The sequence below is a fragment of the Triticum dicoccoides genome, chromosome 4A, assembly GCF_002162155.2.
Source record: "Triticum dicoccoides isolate Atlit2015 ecotype Zavitan chromosome 4A, WEW_v2.0, whole genome shotgun sequence".
In the NCBI taxonomy this organism is placed as follows: Eukaryota; Viridiplantae; Streptophyta; class Magnoliopsida; order Poales; family Poaceae; genus Triticum; species Triticum dicoccoides.
In genome coordinates this window covers 572,587,966-572,596,762 of record NC_041386.1, presented here as the reverse complement: position 1 = coordinate 572,596,762, position 8,797 = coordinate 572,587,966, and positions in this window count along the sequence as shown.

Below are 8,797 nucleotides of genomic sequence, written 5' to 3'. Positions count from 1 at the left end.
CACATGCCCAAATTATCCTCCTCCTCCAAATTTCAGATCAATCCATTCATTCATTTGAATCTAGCTTCAACATTCATATTTTTGTCCAGTGTGGTACGTTGCAAAGCAAATGCCACCTAGGCTCCTCCATTTGAGCTGAAAATTTGTGAAGAGAGTCTTCTTAGTAGATGATCATCCTCAGCCAAAACTCACGCCCATTGGCCATGTGCATTTCCCGTACCGCTAATCAAACACTTGGCTGCTAATTCATGTTTGAGCATAGTTCGGCCTCCTCGTTAGATTCTTCTGTTGTCATTTTCTTCCTAGCACCTACCTGGGGAGTTCCCAACCCACTAGACATGCCTATCCGTCTAGAATGCAGGGCAATGCCACGGTCACGCGGTGACCATGCGGCGGTCATGGGAGTTTACGCGCTCTGGAGTTGGGGCCCTCGGCCACCATCCAAAACTCGACATATTGCCACAAAACCATGTATTTCTGATTAAATATATACTTATGTATCTAGAAATGATTTTTTGAAAAAATAAAGAGCAAACTATGAGGCAATTGCAGTTCAAATTTGACCCGCTTCCTTCTGAATCGGCGGAAATTTGTTCTGCTCACCAGAGGTGGATCAAAACTTTTGACACCCAACCATTTTGTCAATTGTGCATTAAATATGGCCTAGTATTGTCAAAAATTGATTTGGTCCAATTTTGTAACAAATATATGGTAGGTCCTTCACAAAAAAAACTCATGTTGGGCACTCAGAAAATGGAAAATTGATTTTTCGTCCAAAGAAAATGAAAACTCCCTTAGACAACATTGTTTGCCCTCCCAAGATGCACCCTTGTGAACAATATGAGATTATTCGAACAAACTCTGCCATGAATATGGCCATAAGATCGATCATTTGGCTTGAAAACCATGAATCTTCACACATGATAGCTCATTTATGAGAACACTTTTTCAAAAGAATTGTCGTATTACAAGTTTATTATTTTTCCTCGTAACTTGGTCACATGTAATGACACAATGCAAAGGTTTTCCAATTTTTTGATTTTTTTAAAAAATTTATGCCCGTTTCAAAATGTGGTCAAAACGACGGGCATGACCATTCCTAGCTAGTGGTTGAATCTTGAAAAACTTTTTGTGTTTCTCTGATTAAATAGATACTTATGTACCTATAAGTGATTTTTGGAAAAAAGAAAGAGCAAACCATGAGGCAGCTGCAGTTCAAATTTGACCTGCTTCCCACTAAATCGACGGAAATTTGTCTTTTTCACCAGAGGTGGATCAAAACTTTTGACACCCAACCATTTGGTCAATTGTGCATTATATATGGCCTAGTATTTTATAAAAATGATTTGGTCCAATATTGCAACAAATATATGGTAGGTCCTTCACAAAAAACTCATTTTGGGCACTCAAAAAATAGAAAATGATTTTTTTGTCCAAAGAAAATGAAAATTCCTTCGGCAACATTGTTTGCCATCCCAAGATGCACCCTTACGCACAATATGAGATCATTTGAACAAACTATGCCATGAATGTGGCCATAAGATTGATCATTTGGCTTGAAAGCCATGCATCTTCATGCATGATAGTTCGTTTTTGAGAACACTTTTTAAAAATAATTATCGTATTACAAGTTTATTATTTTTCCTGGTAAATTGGTCACATATAATGACATAATGCGAAGGTTTTCCAATTTTTTTGAATTTTTTATGCCCGTTTCAAAATGTGATCCGATAAGTCTCCAACGTATCTATAATTTTTGATTGTTCCATGCTATTATATTATTTGTTTTGGATGTTTAATGGGCTTTATTATGCACTTTTATATTATTTTTGGGACTAACCGGAGGCCCAGTGCAAATTGTTGTATTTTTGCCTATTTGAGTGTTTCGCAGAAAAGGAATATCAAACATAGTCCAAACGGAATGAAACCTTCGCGAGGATCATTTTTGGAACAAACGCAATCCAGGAGACTTGGAGTGGACGTCAAGGAAGCAACGAGGTGGCCATGAGGTAGGAGGGCGCGCCCAGGGGGGTAGGTGCGCACCCACCCTCATGGCCCCCTCGTGGCTCCACCGACTTACTTCCTTCGCCTATATATATACTCTTATACCCTGAAAATATCTAGGAGCACCACAAAACACTTTTTCCACTACCGCAACCTTCTGTACCTATGAGATCCCATCTTGGGGCCTTTTTCGGCGCTCCACCGGAGGGGGAATCGATCATGGAGGGCTTCTACATCAACACCATAGCCTCTTCGATGATGTGTGAGTAGTTTACCACAGACCTTTAGGTCCATAGTCATTAGCTAGATGGCTTCTTCTCTCTCTTTGGATCTCAATACAAAGTTCTCCTCGATTCTCTTGGAGATCTATTCGATGTAATACTTTTTGTGGTGTGTTTGTTGAGATCCGATGAATTGTGGGTTTATGATCAAGATTATCTATGAACAATATTTGATTCTTCTCTGAATTGTTTTATGTATGATTTGATATCTTTGCAAGTCCCTTGGAATTATCAATTTGGTTTGGCCTACTAGATTGATCTTTCTTGCAATGGGAGAAGTGCTTAGCTTTGGGTTCAATCTTGCGGTGTCCTTTCCCAGTGACAGCAGGGGCAGCAAGGCACATATTGTATTGTTGCCATCAAGGATAAAAAGATGGGGGTTTATATCATATTGGTTGAGTTTATCCCTCTACATCATGTCATCTTGCTTAATGCGTTACTCTGTTCTTATGAACTTAATACTCTAGATGCATGCTGGATAGCGGTCGATGTGTGGAGTAATAGTAGTAGATGCATAATCATTTCGGTCTACTTGTCACGGACGTGATGCCTATATACATGATCATGCCTAGATATTCTCATAACTATGCACTTTTCTATCAATTGCTCGACAGTAATTCGTTCACCCACCATAGAATATGCTATCTTGAGAGAAGCCACTAGTGAAACCTATGGCCCCCGGGTCTATCTTCCATCATATTAATCTCCCGCCAACATGCTATTTCTATCGCCGTTTATTTTGCAATCTTTACTTTCCAATCTATACCATAAAAATACCAAAAATATTTACCTTATTATCTATATTAGATCTCACTTTTGCAAGTGGCCGTGAAGGGATTGACAACCCCTTTATCGCGTTGGTTGCAAGGTTCTTATTTGTTTGTGCAGATACGAGGGATTTGCGTGTAGTCTCCTACTGGATTGATACCTTGGTTCTCAAAATTTGAGGGAAATACTTACCCTACTTTGCTACATCACCCTTTCCTCTTCAAGGGAAAACCAACGCATGCTCAAGAGGTAGCACGGTCAAAACGGCGGGCATGACCGTTCCTAGCTAGTGGTTGAATCTTAGAAAACCTTTTGTGTTTCTCTGATTAAATAGATACTTATGTACCTAAAAATGATTTTTGGAAAAAATAAAGAGCAAACTATGAGGCAGCTGCAGTTCATATTTTACCCGCTTCTCGCTGAATCGGCGGAAATTTGACTTTTTCACGAGAAGTGGATCGAAACTTTTGACACCCAACCATTTGGTCAATTGTGAATCATATATGGCTAGTATTTTATGAAAATGATTTGGTCCAATATTGCAACAAATATATGGTAGGTCCTTTACAAAAAACTCATTTTGGGCACTCGAAAAATAGAAAATGAATTTTTCGTCCAAAGAAAATGAAAACATCCTTATGCAACATTGTTTGCCATCCCAAGATGCACCCTTGTGCACAATATGAGATCATTTGAACAAACTATGCCATGAATGTGGCCATAAGATTGATCATTTGGCTTGAAAGCCATGCATCTTCACACATGATAGCTCGTTTTTTAGAACACTTTTTACATATAATTACCGTATTACAAGTTTATTATTTTTCCTGGTAAATTGGTCACATATAATGACACAATGAGAAGGTTTTCCAATTTTTTGTTTTTTTGAATTTTTTATGCCCATTTCAAAATGTGGTCAAAATGGCGGGCATGACCGTTCCTAGCTAGTGGCTGGATCTTGGAGAACTTTTTGTGTTTCTATGATTAAATAGATACTTATGTACCTAAAAATGATTTTTGGAAAAAATAATGAGCAAACTATGAGGCAACTGCAGTTCAAATCGACCGGTGAAAATTTATATTTTTCATCAAAGGTGGCTCGAATCTTTTGACACCCAACCATTTGGTCAATTGTGCATTAAATATGTCTTAATATTTTAGAAAATTAATTTGGTCCAAATTTGTAACAAATAGGTCCTTCACAAAAGAACTCATTTTGGACACTCAAAAAATGAAAAAATGATTTAAAAGAACTCATTTCTCATAACTCTTTAAAAAAATTGTCTTATTTCAATTTGTGATTATTCCTGAAAACTATAGTCAAATTTGCTGACACAATGAGAAGTTTTTTTTTTCAATTATTCAGGTCATAATAAAATAGCTAACATGATTTAGCATCTTAACTTTAGTCGATTACGACCAATTTAAATGGTCAAAATATCATACGTGTATACTGTGTTCTGATTGGTCAAGGGGCCTCTCACGCGGATCATGGATAAATCACCGTCGGATGCTCCTGGATCCAACGGCCCGCACCTCACCCTCTCACCCACCCACCGCGAGATACCTCTCTCTCCCAGCGCAGCGAACCCTAGCGCTCTCACCCACTCAGCCCCGCACTTCCTCCTTCTGGATTTCGATGCACCGCCGCCCCCACCCCACTCCCTCCCACGCTGTCCACCGGCGTTCCCCTCACACTCTCACCGCTCGGCCCTCTCATCCGCCTCCCGTCCTCTCGGCGGCGGCGCCCTCCCCATCGCTATCCCCCAACCCCGACAACGACCTTGTTTCCCTCAACAGCCAGATCCCGCTCACGCTCCTCATCGTCCTCCTCGACCTGCTCCTTCCACCGACGCTCCTCTCCAACTTCCTCTGCGCCGGCGTCCACCACGCCTCCGCACACAGCCTCCTCGCCCAGGCCAGGGGCTTCCACTTCTGCTCCTCCCTCGTCGACCTCCCCACCATTTTTGCTGCCCGCTCCCTCCTCATTCTCTGTAAGGACCTTGCCCTGCCCCCTCTGTGTTACGCGCGTTCTGTCAATTTCCTGATCTTGAATCACCATCTAATTTCCTTCCTGGTTACTAATCGACTGCTGTTTTTTCGTGTGTGTAGGCGCGTACACCGTGTGCAGGGGCGGCGCGGCCTACCTATGGGTGGCGGCAGCCTACAACGTCGGCTCCCTCTTCTACGTCCTCGCCAAGGCCGTCGACAGATCAACCGTGCATATGAATCCGTCAAGGTATGAATCGAACCCTTCCCCTCCCCTCTGCCCGCCTCAGCTCCTCCCTCGCGTGCTGCGAATCTCGACCCGATCTTGGCCGGCATCAGATTGAGATTTGAGTCGATTCCGATCTTGAGAGGGGATGATTCGAAATAAATAGGCTCATCTTTCATTACTTGCTATATATACGGTTTTGTCGTATGCTTGCAAATCTGTTTGACTTGGTTGCTGTTTGTTCTTGTCCAATATGTGTTCGGTGGTTAGCAATATGTTTGTTGGTGCTATATTTTCATTTTGATGGTAGAATGCGTGCGTTGTACATGGTCAAGAGCATTAGTAATAGGAGGAAAAGGATGATTAGAGCATCTCCACCCAAAATAAAGCATTGTGGGTTTTGTGGTAGTAATGAGAACCTTAATCGTCTCTTTTCCGTTAGTCCACTCGCTAGTGCAGGGGGTCCTCTTTGCACTCAGGATTCAGGACTGGGCGACGACACCGAATGGCCATGTAGTAACAAGGATCAAGAAGCAAGCATCACTCTACTAGCGTTTTTTTTCGATACAAGGGCTACGTTAGGTTTGAATCCCAATTTTTCTGTGGCAGCACAACAAGTGTTGTGTCGCTCCTTATGTTATCCGTGTTATGCTTCTGAGTTGGCCGTATAGACACCGATGCCCTGCTGGCCTTTTTTGGACATTGTGTTGTTGGTTCTCATTTCACCTTATTTTATTGGTATATACCTGCAGAATTGTTTCCATACCAAGGGCCATGTTATTGTTTGAATTTCAATTTTCTTCTTATAATGTAGAAAGTGCTCTGTTGGTTCTATTTTACCTCCTTTTATTGGTATATATACCTGCAGGCGGAGCAATGGGTGGGGGAGCGAAATCACGCGATGGCTAGCAAGTTCAGGCAGGTTCCGACCGTGGTCGCCCTCGTACGTCAGTTAGCGGCGTCGGAACGGTGTCGGAGCCAAGTACTGGGCATGTCGCCGAGACTGACCAAGATGCCGCGGCTGCAAGTGCTGGGCATGTCTTCTGATGACACTCGCAATGAGAACGCCTCCGTCAATTCACACACCTGCACGCACGCCTCCCCGTCTGCCTGCGCGGCGAATTGCTCGCATGCGTCCCCGTCGACTCACGCCTGCTCCAACGCCACACGGGTCGCGCGGCGGACATATATTATTTTTCTATTTGGATGATTGATGCTGCCGCTTTAAGCATGTCACGTATCCATTGTTGGTCTAACGCTCACGGTTCGAATAAATAATCCATTTGGGATATTGGTTCTCAATTATTAATAATCTGCCCTATGTAATTAGATAAAGATTACATCAAAACTGGTCTCAAATTTGACAAAAAAGTACGTTGCCACTTTGTATTGGTGTCCATATGACAACACGATAAGTTTCATGAACTTCAAATAAGTTTTGGATGTACTAGAATTTAAAAATCAAGATTCTCAATGTTTGAATTTTTTGCACGAGGAGTAAACATGCACCCAGTGAGATACATGTGTTTTTGCAATCCATTTAGGTGCACTGTCATGTGTGCACGTAGCTCAAATTTGATTTTTGCACATTATACCCATAGAAAATCAATCAATCAATGTATTAAAATGTCTTAATGATCTCTGTGATTTTTTTGAAATTAAAACGTCCCTCCTTTGGTAACATGTATGTTCGCGCGGGATAATTAATTTAACATGCATCATAGTTGCGGTGGATTCGTGGTGTGTGTGGGTGTGTGCGTCTGGGGGTGGCGGGTGGCTCGCAGTACACTACGAGTTGTGAGCCACCATGTGGGTTGGTCGTTTTGTTAGGCAGGCTGGTGCGACATCAGAGTCGTGAAATCATTATTTAAAACATTACACAACCCTTTCATACATAAATGTTTTGGCCACATGCAGTCGATGGTTGTCCTACATGACACTCGTCACTCGATACTCGCGTGTGACGCTTTCTGTGGGCCTGCGAGGCCGTCGTCCATCACTTTGACGAACAACCGACAATGAGGTTAAATTGACCAGGAAGGTAGAATCTTTTTTGTTTGTGTTATGGTGGTATATAGTATGCGTCGAAGAGGTGGGAGGGGACTATCATATATACTATACGTATGCGTCCGTGAACAAGTACACCTCACTCAGTGTTGGGACTTTTTGGTTACCGAGGCACGTGCCACATCAAAATTGTGAAATTGGTTATTCAAACATCACACAACACCTTTTTGGGCCACATGCATATATATCCTACCTAGGACACTCACGTGTGACGCTTCCATCTGTGGGCCCATGAGGCCATCGTCGATGCATGCATGCATGCATCACTTTGACCTACATCAGGAGAGGTTAATTAATTTCACCATTGATGAGGATTCTTTTGGGTTGTACATATATTACGGTAGGAGCATATAGTATGGGTGAAGAGGGGGGAAGGGGACCATCATATGTAGTACGCTTGATGAACCTCGCTCTGTGTGGGTGCATGGTTTATGGTTTTTGAGGCATGTGGCACATCAAAGTTGTGCATTTTGGGTATTCAACATATATATGTTTGGCCCACATGCAAAGCAGTGGTGGTTGTCCTCTCGCACCCACTTAAGCGGTTATCAGCGATATCGATGCTTTCCATCTGTGGGCCCACTTGGTCCATCACTTCTTTTTGCCTGACAACAAAAGATGTTAATTTGACTTAAGAGGAGATTATTATTTTTGCTCTGGGATGACATGCATGATACACTTTGAGCACACACATGCATGTGTACGCATGAATCCCTCCCATCGAGTCGAAGTGGCTAGTACAACGACACCATCATGAACCGATCTCGCTCTCCGTGGGGAGCTAGTGTATGATTTTTGACACACGCGCCAGATCAATGTTGTGTATTCAAACATGCATGCACGCATCACCTCCATACATATGCATGTGGTGGTTTCCTTCGAACGATACACTCCCTTGCATGGTTATCGACGACAAGCCTATATATTCGTGGGCCCGCGTGGATATCCATGATCACCTTGACCAACAAGAAGATAGGTTACCATGGTGGATTCTTCATTTGGTTTGTGTTATCCTAGTATAGGTCATGGTGAGATTCAGACCTAATTAAGTTTGAGCGCATATACTATGCATGCATGCATGCATATATGAATCCCCGTCGTTGGCTTGAAGTGTGGTGTAACATGCATATGCATCGTCAACCTAACCCTCACTCAGTATGGGGATTTCTAGTTTGAAATCATGGTGCCACATCAAAGTTGTTCATCGTTACTCAAAAACACACCTCTCCATACATATGTTTGGGCCACACGCATGTAGTGGTTGTCTTCGAGGACTAGCTACTTGCGTGATTATTGGCGAGCTAGCCCATCTCCGTGGTCGCATGGACGGCCATCACTTTGACCAACAACAAGAGAGAGGTTGTACGACCAAGGTGGATTATTCTTGGTCCGTTTTGTGATCCATCTTGGTGAGATATATGCCTCTCTGGCCTGCCGACTGAAAGTGTGTGTGTGGGGGGGG